Here is a 24,491-nt window from a genome sequence, read left to right on the forward strand (position 1 = left end):
CAGAAGGAGAAAAGACAAAAAAGGGAGAAAGAAAACTTATTTAAAGAAATAATGGCTGAGAACTTCCCAAATCGGGGGAGAACTTGGATATCCAAGTTCATGAAGCTTGTACACGATCAAACAAAATCAACTAAAAGAGACCTTGTCAAAGACACATTACAATCAAATGTGAACAAAGGCAAAGAAAGAATCTTAAAAGCAACAGGAGAAAAAAGTTTATAACTTACAAGGGAACCTCCATAAGGCTATTAGCAGATTTTTCAGTAGAAATCTTACAGGCTGGAAAAAAGTATGATATACTCAGAGTACTAAAAGGAAAAAAAAAAAAAAAGAAAGAAAAAAAACCTGCCAACCAAGAATACTTTACCAGGGTGTCTTTAAAAGAGTTCCTCAAGCTGTAATGAAAGGATGTTAACAAGTAACATGAAAACATATGAGAACATACAACACTTTGATAGTGGTAAGTAGATAATCAAATTTATAATACCTCAATACTGTGCTCTGGTATAACATGGTGGCATATTCACCACTTGAGTATAAAGTTTAAATGCTGAAAGTATTGAAAATAACTATGGCTACAATAATTTGTTAATGAATAAACAACATAAAAATAGTTAAATTGTGACATTAAGAACATAAAAGGGGGAGTAAAGGGGTAGAGTTATATATGTACTGACGTTAATTTGCTAGCAGCATAAAATGGACTGTTATGAAGTGTCTAATATGAGCCTCATGGTAACTAAACAGGAAAAGCCTACATTAGAGTCACAAAAAATAAAGCGAACAGCATTAAGGCGTACCACTACAGAAAATCATTTCACAAAGGATGGCAGCAAGAGGAAGAAAGGAACAAGGGACAGCAAAAAAGCCGTCAAACAAATAATAAAATGGCATTCGTTGCAGGATACAAAATCAACATACAGAAATCAGTTGTGTTTCTATATACTAAAGATAAAACATCTGAAAAAAATTTAACTATGCCATTCACAATAATATCAAAACAATAAAACGCTTAGGAATAAACTTAGCTGAAAGTAAAAGATCTGTATAATAAAAACTGCAAAATTTTAAGAAAAGAAACTGAAGAAAATGCAAATAAATGAAAAGATAGCCCATGATCACAACTGGAACAATTAATGTTGTTAAAATGTCCTTACTGCCCAAAGAAATCTACAGATTCAATGAAATCCCTATCACAATACCAATGGCATTTTTCACACAACTAGAAGAAATAAGCATAAGCTTCAACCCTGAATAACCAAAGCAATCTTGAAAGAACAAAGCTGGAGATATCGTGCTCCCAGATTTCAAACTACAAAACTGTAGTTCAAAACAGTCTGGTACTGGGACAAAAGCAGGTACATTGAACAAATAGAGTCCAGAAATAACCGCACACATATATGATACATTAATCTACAGAAAAGGAAGCAAGAATACACAACAGGAAATACAGTCTTTTAAATAGCATTGGGAAAACTGGACAGCCACATACAGAACAATGAAACTAGACCACTATCTTACACTCTGTACAAATTTAAGTCAAAATGGATTAAAGACTTGAATGGAAGATCTAAACTGTAAAATTTCTAGAAGAAAACATAGGTGATAAGCAACTTATTATTGGTCTTAGTGACTTTTATTTTTTGAACCTGACTCCATCAGCAAGTGTGAAAAAAGCAAAAATGAACTAAACTATTGGAACTAAAAGGCTTTTGCATAGCAAAGGAAGCCATCAACAAAATGAAAAGGCAACCTACTGAATGGGAGAAAATATTTTCACATGCTATATCTGATAAAGATCTAATATCCAAAATATATAAAGAACTCATACAACTCAATAGCAAAAGGAAAGAAAAACAGTCCAATTAAAAAATAGGCAGGATATCTGAAAAGATATTTTTACAAAGAAGACATAGAGATGGCCAAAAGACACATGAAAAGATGCTCGATATCACTAATCCTCAGGCAAATACAAAACAAAATCTCAATGAAACATCACTTCACACCTGTGAGAATGGCTAAAATAAAAAAGATAAAAAGTAAATGTTACCAAGAAATTGGAGAAAAAAGAACACTTATGCACTGTTGGTGGGAATGTAAATTGGTGCAGCCACTATGGAAAACAATATGAAGATTCCTCAAAAATTAAAAATGGAACTACCACAAGATCCAGTAATTCCACTCATGGGTATTCATCTCAAGAAAATGAAAACACTAACTCAAAAAATATACGCACCTCTATGTTCATTGAAGTATTATTTACAATAGCTAAAATATGGAAGCACCCTAAGTAGCCAGCGATAGACGAATGGATAAAGAAGATGTGGTATGTATGTACAATGAAATATTAGCCAGACATAAAAAAAGAATGAAATCTTGCCATTTGCAGTAATATGGATGGATCTTGAGGGTTTTATACTAGGGGAAATAACTCAGAGAAAAACAAATATAATTTCACTCATCTAATAAACAAAATAAACAAAACAAAGCCAGACTCATAGATACAGAGAACAGACTAATGGTTGCCAGAGGAGAAGAGGCTGGGGGGGGGGGGGGGGGGGGGAAGGAGGGAGAAATGGGTGAAAAGGTAAAAACTCCCAATTATAAAACAAATAAATCCTGGGGGTGTAGTGTACATCATGGAGAATATAGTCAACAATATTGTGCTAACTTTGTATGGTGACAACCAGTAACTAGATTTATTATGGTAATCATTTCATATTATATATAACCTTCAAATCACTGTGTACTACACATGAAACTTATGTGATACTGTATTCCAATTATACTTCCTTTAAAAAAGTTATTCATATTGTTCTTGCCATATATTCATACATTTGGAATTGTCACAAAATAAAATGTAACTTCGGCATTTAAAAAGGAGAAAATAGCTAAATATTTCTCAAGTTAATGCTGACAATATTGTACAGATGGCAGTTAAAATATAAGGCAGACATGAACTGAAAAAAACCTCCAAAAACAAGTATTTGTCCTGTAAAGTATTCATATAAAATAATATTAACAATAGTTTAGCTTTTAAATAGAATGTTACATTCTTGCTATTTTTTACTGTATGGTTAATAATGTGGCTTTATATTACATAGATTATTTTGTATGTACAAAATATCACATTGAAAAGTTCTCTGATATCTCCCCCTAAAGTATACACTGAATTATGTAAATATAAAAATGCAGAATCCCCAACAAAATTGATTAACAGAATCTTCCCAAAAAACACAATTGCTGAGGGAGGGGCCAAGATGGCAGAGCAGCATGGAAATTCTCTGCCTCTCTCACCTTTGAAATACAGCTAGATCAGCACCAAACCATTTTGCACACCTAGAAAATTGATCTGAGGATTAACACAACAATCTGCATAACCTGAGGCACAGAACTCAGCAGGTACACAACGCAGAGAGGTGAACTGGGGAAGAGAGAAGCCGTGGAGGGAAGGGAGCTGTCTTTGCAGAGAGAGGACAGAGAAATGGGGGAGAATACAGGAAAAGCACTCCCCAAAAAAATAGCTGGAGAGAAAGAGAAAGAGTGGAAACATCCACAAGTGACTGAACAAGAAAGGGAGAAAGGATAAAGGAGAGGGTTTCAATACCATTAGGACTCTATAAACAGGAGAGCACAGAGTCAGAAATTCTGGAATTTAATACCTGGCAGTGCTCTAGTGGGAAAGGCGAATTCCCAGGAGCAGACAGTGAGGTCCGAGGGATCTGTGCTCCACCGGAGGAGAAGCAGTTTCCCTGCTAGGAGGTCATTTGGTAGAGGCCTTACAGCCACCCCATAGGCAAAGGTCCCAGCGGACCCCAGAGAACAGCCATGTTTGCTGGTGTTGGAACAAAGACACTAGGGTGCAGTGAAACCTGGTACCAGTTGTGTGTTGTGATTTACTATAATCCTGAACTGCTGCTGCTGTGTGATCACGCAAACTTTTTCTGGGGCAAGCAGGCACCCGGCCACAATCTCTGAGCCTCAACAGCAGGGCAATTGCCTGAATGTTCCCAGATGCAAGCCAGCACCTGCAAGACCCTCCCCCAGAGGGTCAGACTGGATCCAAGCTGCAGAGCCCTCAAAAGTAAGGGGCTTGGAAACACCATCTGAGATAAAATTTGGGATGGAGGTGCTGCCTGGAAGGCTGATGGCTTGGACACAGACAGTGTAGAAGCAGGGACTGGACAGAAGCCAGAGACAAAGGAGGGGTGCTTGATTGCCAGTCGGTGAGAGCGCAGAACTCTGGTGCTAGAGACTGGGAAGCTAGGTGAGGTCATTTTCGCCTCTCCCACGCATGCACATGCTTGCACACGTGAACCACACCTATCAGCCCCAGTAAGCTAAGCAGCGCTAACTAGTGGAGCACAGAGCCATTACACCAAGCCCCTTCCAACTGCACCAACCAAGCACTCCCCGCTTGCTTAGTGTACAGACTAGGAAGTGCTTCATAGTATGACTTCTAGGGGAAACTGGATGTAATTTCATTCAGATTTCATTCTGTTCACTGGCCCATCTATTTTCTTTTCTTTTTTTTTTCTTTTCTTTTCTTTTCTTATTCTTGGATACAGAAGGAGAAAACATTTATTTTTATTTTCTGTTTTTATAAAAATTTTAAAATTTTTATTACTATAATTTTTTAAATTTTTTATTATATTTTACTTTCTTCATTTCATTTTATTCTATTTTCTTATATATATTTTTAACTTTTAAATGTTTTCTTACTTTTTTCTTTTTTTTTCTGTTCTTTTCTATTTTTTCTCTATTCTACCAAGCTTATTTCAACAACCAGACCAAAACACGCCTAAGATTGAGCCTCCTTTATTTGATTTTTGTGTTGTTTTAAATTTTTTAACTTTATTTATAATTTTATTAATTTTTTTCTTCCTCCAAATTTTACTTCCTTAATATATAATAAATATTTTATTATAATAATGAGAAGAAAGCATAGTATCCCTTTCTGCAGAGATAAAAGAAGTAAAATCTAGTCAGGATGAAATTAAAAATGCTATAATTGAGATGCAATCTCGAATGGATCCCATGGGGGCAAGAATAGATGAAGCAGAGCAGCAAAACAGCGATATAGAAGAAAAATTTATGGAGAACAATATAGCAGAACAAAAGAGGGAAACTAAGGTAAAAGATCACAATATAAGAATTAGAGAACTCAGTGACTCATTAAAAAGGGATGACATCCAAATTATGGAAGTCCCAGAAGATGAAGAGACAGAAAATGGGTAGAAGTTTTAAGTGAGCAAATCATAGTGGAAAACTTCCTAACGTGGGTAAAGACACAGACATCAAAATCCAGGAAGCACAGAGAACTCCCATTAGATTCAACAAAAACAACCATCAACAAGGCATATCATAGTCAAATTCACAAAATACCCAGACAAGAAAAGAATTATGAAAGCAGCAAGAGAAAAAAAGTCCTTAACCTACAGGAGAATACAGATTAGGTTCACAGCACACCTATCCACAGAAACTTGGCAGGCCAGAAAGGAGTGGCAAGATATATTCAACGTGCTGAATTGGAAAAATATGCAGTCAAGAATTCTTTATCCAGCAAGGTTGTTACTCAAAATAGAAGGAGAGATAAAGAGTTTCCCAGAAAAACAAAAACTAAAAGAGTTTGTGACCACTAAACCAGCCCTGAAAGAAATTTTAAGGGGGACTCTCTGAGGGCAGAAAATATGAAACAAAACAAAAAAGACCAAAAACAAATACTAGATAGGACCAGAGAGCACCACCAGAAACTCCAACTGTACAGACAACACAATAGCACTAAACTCAGATCTTTCAGAACTCACTCTAAATGTCAGTGGACTCAATGCTCCAATCAAAATACAGAGAATAACAGAATGGTTAAGAGAATAAGATCCATCTATGTGCTATTTACAAGAAACTCATTTCAGACCTAAAGTCACCTTTAGAATGAAAGTAAGGGGATGGAGAGCCATCTGTCATGCTAAAGGTTGCCAAAGTAAGCCAGAGTAGCCATACTTATATCAGACAATCTAGATTTTAAAATAAATATAACAAGAGATGAAGAAGGGCATGATACTATAATTAAGGGGTCTATCCACCAAGATCCAACAATTGTAAACATTTATGCCCCCAACATGTATACATCCAAATATAGTAATCTGTTAATCACAAACATAAAGACACTCATTGATAATAATACCATAATAGTAGGGGACTTTAACACCCCACTTAAAGCAATGGACAGATCATCTAAGCAGAAAATCAACAAGGAAACAATGACTTTGAATGACACACTGGACCAGATGGACTTAACAGATCTATTCAGAACACTTCATTCTAAAGCAGCAGAATACACATTCTTCTCAAATGCACGTGGAACATTCTCCAGAATAGATCATATACTGGGACACAAATCAGCCCTCAACAAGCACAAAAAGACTGAGATCATACCGTGCATATTTTTAGAACACAATGCTATGAAAATCAAAATCAACCACAAGAAAAAATTTAGAAAGACAATGAATACTTGGAGATTAATGAACATCTTACCAAAGAATGAATTGGTTAACCAAAAGTTAAAGAGGAAATTAAAAAGTACATGGAAGCCAATGGAAATGATAACACCATAGCCCAAAACTTCTGGGATGCAGCAAAGACGGCCATAAGAGAGAAGTAGATAGCAAACTAGACCTTCCTAAAGAAGGAAGAAAGGTCTCAGATATACCAGCTAACATTACACCTTAAACAGCTAGGAAAAGAACAGCAAATAAAACTAGCAGAAGATAGGAAATAATAAAGATTAGTGCAGTAATCAATGCTGTCGAAATAAAAAACAAAACAACACAGTAGAACAGACCAATGAAACCAGGAGCTTGTTCTTTGAAACAATTAACAAAATTGATAAACCCCTAGCCAATCTGAGCAAAAAGGAAAAGGAAAGGACCCAAATAAATAAAATCACGAATGAGAAAGAATGAAATCTTGCCATTTGCAACAACGTGGATGGAACTGGAGGGTATTATGCTAAGTGAAATAAGTCAGTCAGAGAAAGACAGATAACATATGTTTTCACTCATATGTGGAATTTGAGAAACTTAACAGAAGATCATAGGGGAAGGGAAGGGGAAAAAATAGTTTCAAACAGGGAGGCAAACCATAAGAGACTCTTAAATACAGAAAACAAACTAAGTGTTGATGGGGGGTGTGGGGAGGGGAAAATAGGCATTGGGCATTGAGGATGGCACTTGTTGGGATGAGCACTGGGTATTGTATATAAGTGATGAATGATGGGAAACTACTCAAGAAGCCAAGAGCATACTTTATACACTGTATTTTAGCTAACTTGACAATAAATTATATTAAAAGAAGAAAAGAAAAGAAAAAGGAAAGGATCCAAATAAATAAAATCAAGAATGAAAGAAAAGAGATCACAACCAACACTGCAGGAATACAAACAATAATCAGAGAATATTATGAGCAATTATATGCCAATAAATTGGGCAATCTGGAAGAAATAAATAAATTCCCAGAAATATATAAACTACCAAAATTGAAACAGAATGAAATAGAAATTTTAACAGACCCATAACCAGTAAAGAAATTGAATTAGTAATCAAAAATCTCCCAAAAAACAAGAGTCCAGGGCCTGATGGCTTTCTGGGGGAATTCTACCAAACATTTAAAGAAGAGTTAACACCTATTCTTTTGAAACTGTTCCAGAGAATAGAAATGGAAGGAAAGCTTCCAAACTCATTCATGAGGCCACCATTATCTTCATTCCAAAACCAGACAAAGACCCCACTAAAAAGGAGAACTACAGACCAATTTCCCTAATGTACATGGATGCAAAAATCAGCCAAACAGATCCAACAATACATTAAAGGAATTATTCACCACGATCAAGTGGGACTTATTCCTGGGATGCAGGGCTGGTTCAATATTCACAAATCAATCAATGTGATACAACACATTAATAAAAGAAAGAATAGGAACCACATGATCCTCTCAATAGATACAGAGATAGAAATTGACAAAATACAGCATCCATTCTTGATAAAAACCCTCAATAAAATAGGGATAGAAGGATCATACCTCAAGATCATAAAAGCCATATACAAAGGACCCACCACTAATATCATCCTCAGTGGGGAAAAACTAAGAACTTTCCCCCTAAGGTCAGGAACACGACAAGGATGTCCACTCTCACCACTGTTATTCAACATAATGTTGGAAGTGCTAGCCTCAGCAATCAGACAACACAAAGAAATAAAATGTAACCAAACTGGCAAGGAGGAAGTCAAACTTTGACTCTTTGCAGATGACATGATACTCTATGTGGAAAACCCAAAAGATTCCACCAAAAAACTGATAGAACTGATTCATGAGTTAAGCAAAGTCACAGGATATAAAATCAATGCACAGAAATTTGTTGCATTTCTATACACCAATGATGAAACAGCAGAAAGAGAATTCAAGGAATCAATGCCATTTACACTTGTACCAAACCCCTAAAATACCTAGGAATAAGTCTAACCAAAGAGGTAAAAAATCTATGCACTGAAAATTATAGAAAGCTTATGAAAGAAATTGAAGAAGATGCAAAAAAATGGAAAAATGATCCATGCTCATGGATTGGAGAAACAAATATTGTTAAAATGTCTATACTACCCAAATCTACATATTCAATGCAATCCTTATCAAAATAGCACCAGCATTCTTCACAGAGCTAGAACAAACAATCCTAAAATTTGTATGGAACCACAAAAGACCCCAAATAGCCAAAGCAATCCTGAAAAAGAAAACCAAAGCTGGAGGCATCACAATTCCAGACTCCAAGATGTATTACAAAGCTGTAATCATCAAGACAGTATGGTACTGGCACGAAAACAGACACTTAGATCAATGGAACAGAATAGATCACCCAGAAATAGACCACAAACGTATGGCGGACTAATATTTGACAAAGCAGGAAAGAATATCCAATGGAACAAAGACAGTCTTTTTCAGCAAATGGTATTGGGAAAATTGGACAGCGACGTGCAGAAGAATGAATCAGACCACTTTCCTCCACCATACACAAAAATAAACTCAAAATGGATGAAAGGCCTAAATGTAAGACAGGAGGCTATCAAAATCCTAGAAGACAAAGCAGGCAAAAACCTCTTTGACCTCAGCTGCAGCAACTTCTTACTCAACATGTCTCTGGAGAGAACTATTAGGACCTCATCAAAACTAAAAGGCAACTGATGGAATGGGAGAAGATATTTTCAAGTGACATATCAGATAAAGGGTTCGTATCTAAAATCTATAAAGAACTTATCAAATTCAACACCCAGAAAACAATTAATCCAGTGAAGAAATGGGTGAAAGACATGAATGGACACTTTTCCAAAGAAGACATTCAGATGGCCAACAGACTCATGAAAAAATGTTCTACATCACTCATCCTCGGGGAACAAATCAAAACGACAATGAGATACCACCTCACACCTGACAGAATGGCTAAAATTAACAACTCAGGCAACAACGGACGTTGGTGAGGATGTGGGGAAAGAGGAACCCTTTTGCACTGCTAGTGGGAATGCACATTGGTGCATCCACTCTGGAAAACAATATGGAGGTTCCTCAAAAATAAAAATATAACTACCCTACTACCCAGCAATTGCACTAGTAGGTATTTACCCAAGGGTTACAAGAGTGACGTTTCAAAAGGACACATGCATTACTGACAATAGCAGTGCTGCTGACAATAGCCAAAGTATGGAAAGAGCCCAAATGTCCGTTGACAGATGAATGGATAAGGACATTACACACACACACACACACACACACACACACACACACACAATGGAGTATTACTCAGCAATCAAAACTCAGCAAATGAAATCTTGCCACTTACAACTATGTGGATGGAACTAGAGGTTATCACACTAAATGAAATTAGTCAGAGAGAGAAAAATATCATATGACTTCACTCATATGTGGAATTTAAGATACAAAACAGATGAACATAAGGGAAGGGAAGCAAAAATAATATAAAAACAGGTAGGGTCACAAACATAAGAGACTCTTAAAAATAGAGAACAAAATGAGGGTTGGTAGAGGAGTTGTGGGTGGGGGCATGGACCACATGGGCAAGGTGCATTAAGGAAAACACGTGGGATGAGTTGAGCCGTGGGTGTTATATGTAGGGGATAAATCACTGAATTCTATTCCTGAAATCATTATTGCACTATATGCTAAGTAACTTGGGTATAAATAGAAAAACAAAACAAAACAAAAAACCCACAACTGATTATTTCGACTTTTAAAATCACTTCAAGTTTCTCTAGTTTTTTATATGGTCATTTTGGATCTTTTATAAAATGCAATTCCATCCAAAGGGAAAGACAAAAAGATTAGATGAAGAGTTTTTAATAACTACTTTAAAAATAACTAATTATCAGTGATTACTGAAAAATGACAAAACAGTCAGCAAATAATGGTAACAGTGTATAATAGGCAATATGAAATTTATTATATGCACAAAAAACACCATTTATAAGGAACTTTATATTTCCCAAAGAATCATAATAGGTTTCATCAAAAAATACAACTATGTTGAATTGCCCCATACTTGTTTTATGATATAGTATTGATTTTAATCACCAGAATACAAACATAATAAGAACAAGTAATATTATTTTACTGTTTGTCTCCAGCACCTAGAACAATACCTGAGCAGATGTTCAAAATCAGTTTTGAATGAATAAATGAATTGTATCTGGAGATGATGCACTATAATCTTTTTAATGTTTGGGATACCTAAATAGTTTTAAGTCAGCTCCAGTTACCAAAATACACCATGCTGTATTTCAAATATCAATCAAAAAGAATTTGAAAAGTTTCTCCTTTTCATTCACAAAATTAATGGAGTTATGTAGGCGAAAAATAATTCTGTTTTTCATGGCCACTGTTCAATAATATTTCCATCTTTCTTCTTTTTAAAATTAAGTATTAGCCCATATAGAAGCAGAAGCCAGAAAGACATAAATTTGATATGTTCATTCTTGTTATGGATCAGAGCATGAGTGCCTTTGAGGAAAAGAAATTAAGTTACAAGGTGCTGTAGTAGTGGATTGTGGGAAGAGTGGAGAAGGACAAAGAGGCAGATTTTTAATCATAGGCTTTAATTTAAATCAGAAATTTCTGCTGAGAATTCCTTTGATAATTGCTTCTAATTTCTCTATCATTTGTCTTCTATGTTTTTAGCTATGTTCATTATGGGGAAGATTTTAAATTTAAAATAATTGTGCATACTGAATTCTCTATTGCCTCAATTTCCATTTCATTACATTCCTTTAATATTATAACGAACAATGTATTCTCATGCATCCAGTTATTAAGAAACATTTGACTAGTCAAATACAACTTTAGAAACCTTACATTCTATTATTTTGGTATTCCATTTTAATGCATTCTTATAGCTTTTATTGCTTTTATTATACCAGTTTTCAGATCTAATTAATTCTGCCAGCGCAATACCTTGTTAAAATGCTTTGAGACAGTAAACAGTGGAGATGTATGCTGTGTGTGTGTGTGTGTGTGTGTGTGTGTGTGTGTGTGTGTGTATACACAAACGGTTTGATTATTTTAAGTGAAGTGATTGGATGTTGATACCTTAAAATGAGTAAATTCATTCAAAACAGTTAAATCTGGTGTGCATTAAAAAAAACTACAAGATCAAAATAAAAATATCAGGAGCTCCATACAACACTACTTTTTCCTAATAATATTCAAAAATAAGAAGTACATTTTATTTTGTACTCAGGAAGATTGTAATCCAGCTTCTAGTTACAAGGAAACACCCCTTATTTCTAGATAGTATGTTAATATTGGCTATCTATTGTATTAATATGTAAGTTCAGCCTAGATTAAAACTAGCTTACAAGGCAGACTTAAGTATCTAGGCTGATACATTAAGATCTTCTCTTTAAAGTGACCAGCTGTCTAGGTTTCTTCTTTCTTGTGTTTACCACCCATCAAATATTATACTTTCCCTTTAAAGTGTAAACTAGAACTTGCACACATGACTTCCACTCACATCCAAGTCAAAGACCTTTATCAATGACTATATCTAGCTGCAAAGGAGTCTGTTAAGCAGTGTTTATTCTAAGCAACTCTGGCCCATCGAAAACTTGAGAGAAGAAGCAGCATCTCTGCCATAAGAGGTGAATACAATAAAAGCTCACAAGTTCATAAAATTAGTTAACATTTAAAACTTCTGGGGGGATGGTGTGCCTGGGTGGCTCAGTTAGTAAAGTGTACAACTCTTAATATCCACTCAGGTAGTGATCTCATGGTTGTGAGATCAAGCCCCATGTCAGACTCTGAGCTGAGCACAGAGCCTGCTTGGAATTCTCTCTCTCCCTCTGTCACTGTCCTTACCCTGATGGCTCTCTCTCTCTCTCTCTCTCTCTCTCACATTCTCTAAATAAATAAATAAATAAATAAATAAATATTTTAAAAAAGAATCCTAGGGGTGCCTAGGTGGCTCAGTTAAGCATCGAACTCTTGATTTCAGCTCAGGTCATGATTGATCCCAGGGTCATGGGATCAAGGCCCACAATGGCTTTATGCTGAGCATGGAGCCTATTTAAGATTCTCTGTCCCTCTCTCTGCCCCTTCCCCACTTTCACACATGCTTATGTACTAAATATAAATAAATAAATATTCCAGTTTGCAGCTGTATAATTCAGAATCTAGAGTCTCCATGTTAAGTGATCATAACTGAATTTCAAAAAGGAAGCAAGAATTAGGAAACAGGAATTTTTTTCAACACGGTTTTAAATCTTGCTCAAAGTAATATTAATCTAGTGGAGTCAGACTTTATTAAAATGTGCTATCCAAAAATATTTATCATTATGTTACATTGCTTTCCTGTGTTGGACATGGATGATCACCCAGCATCCTTTCTTCCTTTCTCCTCTTTCCTCAATTATCCCAGTTTAATTCATGTATTCACAGAGAAATCCTCTCTGTGTGTGTGTCACATACACACACACATGACAAGAACAAAACACATAGCAGTTACCTCACAATCATAAAGAAAATCAACCTGTGTGTAAAGCTGATGTTGTAGGCAGCAGAGTGGAGAAGCTCAACGAACTTGGATCCTTGATGAGAAGACTGAGCCGTTGAAGCAATCCACCTCGATGCCATCCCTGACAAAAAATAAATGTTCTTATTTTAAACCAGCTTAAGCCAATTTTTCAATCACTCGCTCCACAACGCATCCTAACTGATTTATATTCCTAAACAATGCTCTTCACTACTTGCAAAAGCACTGAGCAATATGATTTCTAGAATAAACACAATTCAGAAAGACAAAATTTTAACCAAAAATTGTCAAACTTCCATGGAACAGTTTCATCTACATTCTGAGTGAATTTGGATAAGACTAAAATGATACAACTTAAGTTTTAGATGATCAAATCAAAATATTGCAATTTTTCAAAGTATTTGATTTTAATAAGAATACACTAGAATCTGTATAATTTCTCATCTAACCATGTATCATTGTGACCCTGTGAAATTCAGTTGAGTACAGAAACACAGCCGTTAAATCAAACACACATGCCTATTTGTCCAGCACCAAAAAATTGTTTTCCTGCAAAGATATGTCTACCAATGTACTTTTTTAAGGCGTTTTTTGGTTTTTGTTTTTGTTTTTTCATGTGACTTATCTTTCCACAAAAAGAATCCTGGAAGCTTATCTATTTTCACAGGCTGGAAGTGCTACATTATTTAAACGGAACTACAAATGTTCTCACTTTGCAACAGGAATTGTTCTTAAAGGGTCTTATAATAGTTAGATTCTATTGCAAACAAGCATTTATTTCCCTGACTAAAGGAAGGAACTATTGCACACTATCTGACTGGGGTTTTTTCTCAGCCTTCTTTCTTTTCTGTGACTACTATCCGTGACTTATTTACAACTTATGCTTTGTATCACAAGATACATCATTATAATTGTCAGTCCCATTTAAGGTTTTGAAAGAGAGTGAAAGAGATAGATGTTTGAGACCTCTGAATAAGAAGTGAAGTAATATTAACATGTGATTGATTGAATGTCGGCTGCTTGACTAAAACAGATGATCGATGATTTCTAGAGGGAACACTCTCTGGGCTGAGATGATGTTAACATAACTAAATAAGGCCTCCTAAAGAATAAAAAGAGACATATATGGGCTACTTATAACTTCACAGAGAACATAGTTCTCGGTTCAGCAATTCATCAGAAATTGGTTCCCTAACTATTAAAAGCAAGAGATAAAAAAAAGCATTGATATATCCTAGCATCCTATATATGCTAGCAAATCATATAACCGAATGATGGTCTCATATTAAAACAAAAGAAAAAGTTGATAGTACAGCTTCTTAGTTTTACAAAGGATAAAAAAACAGAAATTGTAAATGTGGGTAAAGGAAAAAACGATGCACTTTTTTGAACACATGGAAAGGTCAATTTTATCCTTAGTAAACTTGTAAATAAATGATGTAATGCATTTCACATGATTTAGTAATTCTTTCAGAAATGATCATGACAAAAAACCAATATTACAGTTGGTTAAGAGCATAAAACCAGAATACTGGGGTTTACATTTTGGCCCTACCACTTACTGATTGTGTGCCTTTAGACAAATTAATGAACATCTCTGATCCTCAATTTCCTCACCTGCAAGATGGGGATAATGATAATAATTGTAAAGACCTTATAGGGTTGTTAAAAGGACTAAAGAGCAAATATAGGTAATTATTTAGAGCAGTACATGTATTAAAAATGTAAACTATTATTAGTAATTCATACACATGAAAGTTGTCAATTCATTCTATACATGTAAGACATGTTAACTAAAAGCATACTTTTCTGTTTTTCTATTTCAAATTTTAGTGGTCATACAAATACATGACACGTGATTCTATTAGATAGTCTTACTGACAGAAAAATTTAAGCCTGCAGTCTGTTTTCTCATGTAAATATTGATTTCGTCCAGTATATATTTTTAAATAATGAATATACTGGTTGTATTCACAAAGTATAAACACCTCAGATATCTTAAACATTTTCTTTTAAATATATTCATTACAGTGCTCGCTTCGGCAGCACATATACTAAAATATATTCATTACATTTAACATATTCCAACCACTTATTTGGCACCTTATCAAAGATAAAAATAAATAATGTTATTTAACATATTTACATTTAACATATTCCAACCACTAGTTGAAAAATATTTTAAACTAGTATACTGAGTATTTTATTTTCCCTTAGTTTACATTATTTTAAAAAAACAACTATTTCTCTTTGACCTAAGTAAACAAAGAATTCATACATTTTAATCGCATTGCTCCCAAAATAATATGTATTGAAGACACCATGGTATTTCCATATACCATGTGTTTCTCCACATACATAAGTCAAACATTGTTCATAAACATCAAATATTTATTACATACCAGCCAGATTGAGGGCATCACTTGGACTCCAGGTAATTAGCCAAAGAACTTTAGAACTGAAAGGACCTCAGAATATGTTGGACAGCACCCTCTTTTCACTGATGAAGAAACTCATTCCCATAAAATGACTCAAGAACAGAGAGAAGCCAAAGGCCACTGGCTTTGGCCAGGCAGAAATTTCAGATTCCTGTTCACTACATTCCACTGTTTAATATTTGCAGGGTCCCTGTCCTCAGGTTATGGCCAAGTTACTAAAAAACTTGCTTTTCTGTAGAACAGCAAATGGATTTGATTCGAAAGGCATTGTTATGGCCTTTTATAAAGTTGTATTGAGACCTACAGAAGGTCCTGTCTTCAATTCTACTAAAGATACAATGCTATTAATAGACCAGAAAAAAAAATTGGTAATATCCATAGTCCTATCTAAAGTTTGTGATAGAATCATTATGTTATCCTGATTAAAGAAATTGCTCTCCTTTGGTCAATCTGCCCCAGCTATTATCTGAGAACATGTAATCAAAAAGTGCTGGATAACATGTTCTAACAAGAAAAGATGTAGTTGTGCGTTATTAGAAGATGGTGGCTGAAAAAAAAACAGTCGGAAAAAAATAAACTGCAATAAGATATTCTTGAATCCTCACGTATTTCTTGGAAGACTCACAATTTTAATCTTTTGGTCAATCAGGATATTTGTATTATCTATCTTCATTTTACTTCACATACAGTGACAATTAGAGAACAATCTTTTCTGAAGAGTAAAGAAAAGGGTTCAGCATCTACCTAATCAATCTTTTCTGTATAAAGACCAAACTGTAGAATTCGGTTGGAAATTTCACTTATTTTTCAACTGCTATTTTTAAGCTGAGCCTTCTGATTAATTGCCTTAATATCCAATTATCTTTGTTAATATAAATTCAACCACAGAAAGGCCAATAATTAAAGAACACTTAAAATGGGGAGAATTTCCATACTTCCTTGACTCCAACTTGACAAAATGGTTTTTTGCTATTTTTAAGACCCATTTATATCTCTGTAATTATTGAAAGTAATATGCACACTTATATACAAATTTGGCAGAATAAGAATGTTTAAATAATTTTAATATGCACAACTCTTTTGTTACTCTCTTCCTTCTTTGCCATACTAGACATATTGCCCCTTTCTTCATGGAATGTTTTAAACATCATGCCTTTGGTTCAAGGAAAAATAGGTAATACAGTTGTTGGTAATGATTCAGATTCTAGTTTTAATGGTAATCAATGTCAAATATGAAAAAAGATAGGGAAAGTAGAGCTTACGCGAGGAAGTGGATTGGAGATTCCTCTAAATGTGAAATAGGAGAAGTCTGGGGATCCAGAGCAGGGAGGAGACTCACCTGTTAACCCTGGAAAAAAATCTTGAGAGGGAGAGTATGAGACCCAAGAGAGGAATGGCTACGTGGTCCATCTAAAAAGTTTGTGCCAAAGGCACAAATCAGTCAACTGAACTGATGCTAGATTGACCAATGTTCTGTGACCTAAGCAAAACATAGAAGTAGCAAATAGCTGATAGACCAGCTATTTGCCAGACTATCCATTCTTAATGGTAATCAGTACTAATGGATGAATAATAATTGTAATTCCCTTCCTACCTCCAAACCATAGCACAATCCTTATTGAAGCTTGAGATGGAAAACCTTTGTTTCACCATCCACTGGGTGGACAGGCTGTGCTTGATAGAGTATAACACAAGTGCAGCCAAGCTTAAAAGGCAAATAAGTGACACCCAGGGAAGACACTAGTGCAATATTAAAGGTTGCTGAGAACAGATAATACACACACCAGTCCCAGTGGTACCGTATTTATTTGTAGCAAGAAAAGGAAGAAAGTGTACACAAATTCCAATCCTTTGCAATTCACTAGTTCCCCTCGGCCAACAAATCTATTCCATAGCTATCACAGGCAGCGTGACTGCATGCATCCCAATTTTTGCTGCAGTATAAGGACCCCAATCTTTCCCCTAGAGGATATGAAATACAGAAAATTCGAGGTGTGCCTGAGGGCCATTGAAGCGTGTCCTTCGGCAGAACAAAGGAGTGCACTGAGTTTGACACAGGGAAAGATATTCCCACACAAAGTAATAAGCCCAGCAAGGTAGTGTGGGTTCCCTATCTCTTGGTAAGGGATGTACTCCAGGCCAGAGGCCCCCCAGGGGCCAAGCTGGGACTGAAAGACTGCATGCAAGAGACTGTCTTTCTTAACAAGTTTCAACAAGTATAGCTAGATCATGACATCATCAATTTAAGTGCTTTTTAAATAAAACCTTCTGAACACACATTCAGAGACAGCTAACAACACCAACAACAAAATGGTTCCCTCCTCCATCTTCTGTATTTGCTCTTACTCCTTTTTCTCTATCACCACGGTTTCCCCAGTTACAATTTAAAAAGCCATCCTAGTCTCCTACGCTTCATCAACCTTCTATCCAGGGTTTGTTCAACGTACATGGCTAAACTCTATTACAATGTGATGACCACTGAGCTCAAGCCCTTCATTGGGTGAGCTGGAGCCCCCACTTCAGGTAGGCCCCACTCTCTCTCTCTTTCCCTCTCTCTCTCTCTCTCTCTGCCCCTCATGGGATTCTCTCTCTCTCCCTTTCTCTCTGCCCCTCGCTCACTTGAGCTCCCTATCACTCAAAATAAGTAATAATGATAAAAAATAAATAAAACACTGATTAGCTTTAAAAAAATAAATATAAATATACTGTGATGACCATCTACCTGTATCTTACTTTTCTCATCATCCTTAACATCCTCACTTCTCATTACTTCTACTTCTCACTACTTCTAGTCTCTTCCTCTCACTAAATGCTCATTACTTCTTGACATCTTACAGTCTGCTTCAGTGGATAAGTGGATAGTGAAAAACAATAACCAAAAACTACAAGTTTCCCCCACTCTCTGAAAGTAGAGTGCTCCTATGAAACCTGTTATAAGCTGAAATGGCATAAAACGAAGAAGCAATCACCATTGCGTAAAAGTGAAAATTCTCTCTGGCTTTCTTTTGGGTTAGTGAAAGCAGATATTAATGTAGGTCTTTCATAGACGCGAACTCTAGGAAAGCAAGGGAAACCTGTACTTGCGTTTGTGCAAAAATTCCATTGATTATGTATGTCCCCATATTCTAGTAATGTTTTACTTAATATCAGTGACTCTTTTGGATTGTCTCTTTTTCTTATTCTTTCTTCTTCACCCTGTTCTAATTTTCTAACTTTCCAAACGTACCCACGCACACAGAGCTGTGTACCTACACAAACATACGTGCACACAAACACATACATACACAAACACACAGAACTGGTTCATCCACTCTGACTTAGTGATTTACAACGACTATTTTTATGCACAAAAAAAATATGGCTATTATAAATAATAATAGTGTCTTTAAATACATGATATAGGTTCACCATTTTACATAATTATATAGCCAGACAGGACAGATCGCTTAGTTGACTAAATTCAGAAAATAAATGGTTAAAATGCTGGTAGTTTAAAAATAGTTGTTTGCTATTTTATTGTAGGCTATTATAATTATTTGGAGAAACTACTCAAGCTGGTGGCAGTTACTAGTTATCAATAATTAATCCCCTCTGGGCTCTAAGGGATTAACCACTTCTTAACTTCCTCTTAACGGTTTATCTTGAGCTCTTTCGTTCTACATTTCCTTCACACACATGAGTCCTCTTTCTATCAAAGAGCAATATTAATCATACAAGAATAGAAAATATTCTCATTAAAGCCCTGAAGCTCATTAGGGAAGTTTAAGTTATTCTAACACTTCCCTGATATTGCTGGATCCATGTAGTGAAGAGTGCGGACTCTCCTGCCAGTTAACTGTCTTACATGAGCTGACCTAAAGACTGAAATGCATTTTCTGTGCTGAGTAGAAGATGGAGAGTTGTAGCTATTTTTACTAAAACAACTAATTAAAATTTTCTCTGCCAAAACACTATTTTTCCTTTAGTGCTATTACATTAGCACATGCTTGTAAGCATATTATAGATATGCTTCATTTTATACAACTGATGCATTTCTGAAAAGTCAAGGATATTTGGTACCTGTCTGAGGTGCAGAGAAGATTTCAGGCTAAAGGAAGCCTATGCAAAATAATTTGTTAAATAAAATATTCTGAGCTATACAGCTATCCTCAATGGATAAATTTTCTTCTAAAGTCATTGTGGGACACAAAAATAATATTCTGTAAAGCTGAAAGAGCCTTGGCAAGACAAAGACTGCATTGTAAAAAAAAGGTAAGAAAAAGGCAAAGAGTCAAAAGAAATACGACAGATTTGGCAATGTATGAATGCGGGCAGTGAAAGGAGAAAGTCTCACCTTCAGAATCAACTCACCTAACGCTGATTGCCAAGGAATTTCAGAAGTCATCTGAAGTAATAGTGAACAATTAGGGAAGCTGTTTAAGAAAGAGAAAAAAGACGCTTATGTAGTCTACCCAAGTGGAAAGTATACCCATAAAAGATTCCCTCTCTCACTGAGTCAATGCAGTAGAAAAGGCATTCATGAAATTAACTAAAGTGAATATCAATTTTAAAGTTCTAAGTCTTTCAAACTAAAGAATAAATAGCATGATAAATGTGAACTTTTTTTAAGTTGCAGGGCAACCACTGGATTAAACAAGCTAAACAAGTATAATTTTCCTGCAAGCCTTTACTCCTCAGAATATAAGTATTTTAGAATATATGGTAAATCCTCAACAGAAAGGGTTTTTTCCAAATTTAAGTCACAGAAATTTTTGCTGAAAGTTTTTCTGGGATTAAAGATTAGAGCACCATAAATTATCATAAAGTTGTACTAAGATACAAATAAAAATTATATTAACAATGACATTAGCAAAGTTCTGGTTGGTGTGCCAACCAAAAAAAAAAAAACCAACAATTAGCTTTACTAATGCTAAAGCATTAAAAATTTAAAGCATTAAAAAATGTATGGATAATGTCTTCTTCCTGACTGGCCTTGGTGCATTCTGTCTCAGCTGCTGATGACAAGATATCTTCAGGAAAGGCCGAAATTGGTCATCCTGCCTCCAACTTCAAAGCCATGGCTGTTATGCCAGATGGCCAGTTTAAAGACATCAGGGGAGGCACCTCAGTGGTTCAGTCAGTTAAGCATCCGGTTCCTGATTTTGGCTCAGGTCATGATCTCACCGTTCCAGGTTCCAGAGATGAGTACCGCTGACAGCACAGAGGCTGCTTGGGATTTTCTCTGTCTTTCTCCCAGCTCCTTCCCTGCTCGCACTCTTTCTCTCTCAAAATAAATAAACTTAGAAAAAGACATCAACCTCTCTGACTACAAAGGAAAATACGTTGTGTTCTTTTACACTCTTGGCTTCACCTTTGTGTGTCCTGCAGAGATCATTGCTTTCAGTTAAAGGGCAGGAGAATTTAAGAAACTCAGCTGCTAAATGATTGGTGCATCTGTGGTTCTCATTTCTATTGCCTGGCGTGGATCATCACACCCAAGAAACAAAGAGAACTGGGACCCAGGAACATTCCCTTGTTATCAGAAGCCAAGCATGCCAGTGTCCAGGACAATGGAATCTTTTTTTTTTTTTTTGCTTTTCTTTTCATGTTTTTTAGATTCTAGTTTGTTAGCATACAAGGTAAGATTGGTTTAAGGTGAAGAATCTAGTTTAATTTAGTAAAAGTGGTTTCAGGTGAAGAATTTAGTGGATCATTACTTACATACAACACCCAGTGCTCATCACAAGTGCCTTCCATTTACGCCATCCCCTGCCAGTACTTGTTCTCTATAGTTAAGAGTCTCTATGGTTTGCTTCCCTCTCTTTTTTTTCCCTTCCCTTATGTTCATCTGTTTTGTTTGTTAAATTCCACATATGAGTGAAATCATATGGTATTTGTCTTTCTATGACTCTTATTTCACTTAGCATAATACATTCTAGCTCCATCCACATCATTGCAAATGCCAAAGTTTCATTTTTTAATGACTTAGTAATATTCCATTGTGTGTATGTGTATATATACATATATACATATACATATACATATACATATACATATACATATACATATACATATATATATACATGTACATATACATATACATATATATATACATGTACATATACATATACATATACATACATATATATCCCCTCTTCTTCATCCATTCATTGCTTAATGGACATTTGGGATCTTTCTGTAGTTTGGCTATTCTTGATAATCCCGCTATAAACCCTGGGGTGCATACGCCCCTTCAAATCTGTAATTTGTATCCTTTAGGTAAATACCTAGTAATGCAATTGCTGGTTTGTAGGGCAGCTCTATTTTTAATGTTTTGAGGAACCTCTATACTGTTTTTCAGAATGGCTGCGCAGTTTGCATTCCCACCAAATCATAAGAGGGTTCCTCTTTTCCCACATCCTTGTCAACATCTCATTGTGTGTGTTGTTAATTTTAGCCATTCTGACAGGTGTGAGGTGGAATCTCATTGCAGTTTTGATTTGTTTTTCCCTGATGATGAGTAATATTGAGCATCTTTTCCTGTGTCTGTTGGCCATCTGAATGTCTTCTTTGGAAAAACGTCTATTCATGTCTTCTGCCCATTTCTTAACTGGATTGTTTGGCTGTTGCCTGTTGGGTTTGATAAGTCCTTTATAGATTTTAATACTAACCCTTTTTCAGATAAGTCATTTGTAAATACCTTCTCCATTCTGTAGGCTGCTTTTTGGTTTTGTTGTTTCCTTAGCTGTGCTACATTTTCTTTATCCATTTATCCATCAGTGGATATTTAGGTTGATTATATGTCTTGGCACTCATAAATAATGCTGCAAAGAACAGAGGGGTGCATATATCTTTTTGAATTAGTGTTTCATTTTCTTTGGACACATACCAGAAGGGTAATTGCTGGATGGTATGGAATTTCTATTTTCAATTTTTCGAGAAACTTCCATACTGTTGTCATAGTAGCTACATGAATTTACATTCCTACCAACAGTGCACAAGGGTTCTCTTTTTTCCACATCCTTGCCAAAACCTGCCATTATCTTTTTATTAATAGCCATTCTGACAAGTATGAGGTGATATCTCATTGTGCTTTTGTTTTGCATTTCTCTGATATTCATCAGATATCAGATGATGCTTAGTTCCTTTGCATCTGTCTGTTGGCCATTTGTATGTCTTCTTTGGAAAAATGTCTGTTCATGTCTTCTGTCCATTTCTTCTGTGCAGAAGCTTTTTATCTTGATGAAGTCCCAACAGTTCATTTTGCTTCTGTTTCCCTTGCCTCCGAAAATGTGTCTAGTAAGAAGTTACTGCAGTTAAGGTCAAAGAGGTTGCTTCCTGTGTTCTTTTCTAGGATTTTGATGGTTTCCTGTCTCATAATTAGGTCTCTCATTCACTTTGAATTTATTTTTGTGTATGGTGTAAGAAAGTGGTCGACTTTCATTCTTCTGTATGTTGTCACCCAGTTTTCCCGACACCATTTGTTGAAGAGACTATCTTTTTTTTCTACTGGATATTCTTTCCTGCTTTGTTGAAGATTAGGTGACCATATAGTTGTGAGTCCATTTCTGGCTTTTCTATTCTGTTCTATTGATCTGTGTGTCTATTTTTGTGCCAGTACCATACTGTCTTGATGACTATAACTTTGTAATATAATTGAAGTCCAGAATCATGATGCCTCCAGCTTTGCCTTGCTTTTTCAGGATTGCTTTGGCTATTCAGGGTCATTTGTGGCTCCATACAAATTTTAGGATGTGTAGCTCTTTGAAAACTGCTGGTGGTATTTTTATAGGGAATGCATTAAATGTGTAGGCTGCTTTGGGTAGTATAGACATTTTAACAATATTTTTCCATCCAATCCATGAGCATGGAATGTTTTTCCATTTCTTTGTGTTCTCTTCAGTTTCTTTCATAAGTGTTCTATAGTTTTCAGAGTACACATCTTTTACCTCTTTGGTAAGGTTTATTTTTAGGTATCTTATTATTTGTGATCCAATTGTAAATGGGATTGATTCCTTGACTTCTTTTTCTGTTGCTTCATTATTGGTGTATAGAAATGCAACAGATTTCTTTACATTGATTTTATATCCTGTGACTTTGCTGAAATCATGTATTAGTTCTAGCAGTTTTGTGGTAGAGACTTTTGAGTTTTCAACCTACAGTATCATGTCATCTGCAAATAGTGAAAGTTTGACTTCTTCCTCGCTGACTTGGATGTCTTTTATTTCTTTTTTGTTGTCTTATTGCTGAGGCTAGGACTTCCAGTACTATGTTATATAACAATGTGAGACTGGACATTCCTATCTTGTTCCTGACCCTAGAGGCAAAGTTCTGTTTTTCCCCACTGAGGGTGATACTGGCTGTGGGTCTTTGGTATATGGCCTTTAGGACTATGGAATGTTAAAGCTGATGAATGTAACTTGTTCAGGGCCTCTCTATCACTGATGATAAAGGCATCCTTTGGCAGATCACTGTGAATGACTTCCTTATGGAACATTCTATGGATAAGATTCTGAGACTAATTCAGGCCTTCAAGTTTACTGACACGCATGGGGAATTGTGCCCAAGGCTGCAAGACTGGCAGTGATATCATCAAGCCTGATATCCAAAAGAGCAAAGAATATTTCTCCAAGCAGAAGTGAGTGCTGGGCCATTTTAGGGCCAGGCTGCAGTGGGTAACCATGAAGACAAGATTTCATTTGTACAATTGTCATGCTTAAAACATAAGACTTTAGGCTCAGTGCGGATGTGGTGTGGAACAGAACAGGCCTTTCCTGCAGGGGTTGGGAAGGCTGCCCTTTCTTCCTCTAGAGAGAGTGGCCTGAGCTGCGCTATGGGGCAGGACAACTGATGTGTATAGTAGTGGGGCATCACTTTAGGTTATTTGTTGTTTCTATTAAACTTGAACTGAGGGGAAAAAAAGAAATATATAGACAAATGAATTCTATATGGCTATTTGACATCCTTCAGATTAAAATTTGGATGAATGT

The 24,491-nt window shown here is 35.7% G+C and overlaps 1 pseudogene; it reads left to right on the plus strand.

Annotated features, from left to right (window-relative positions):
- Positions 1 to 5,028: 5,028 nt before the first annotated feature.
- On the plus strand, positions 5,029 to 24,143 carry LOC122222621 (annotated as a pseudogene).
- The last annotated feature ends 348 nt before the right edge of the window (positions 24,144 to 24,491 follow it).

Source organism: Panthera leo, chromosome B3 (assembly GCF_018350215.1).
Source record: "Panthera leo isolate Ple1 chromosome B3, P.leo_Ple1_pat1.1, whole genome shotgun sequence".
In the NCBI taxonomy this organism is placed as follows: Eukaryota; Metazoa; Chordata; class Mammalia; order Carnivora; family Felidae; genus Panthera; species Panthera leo.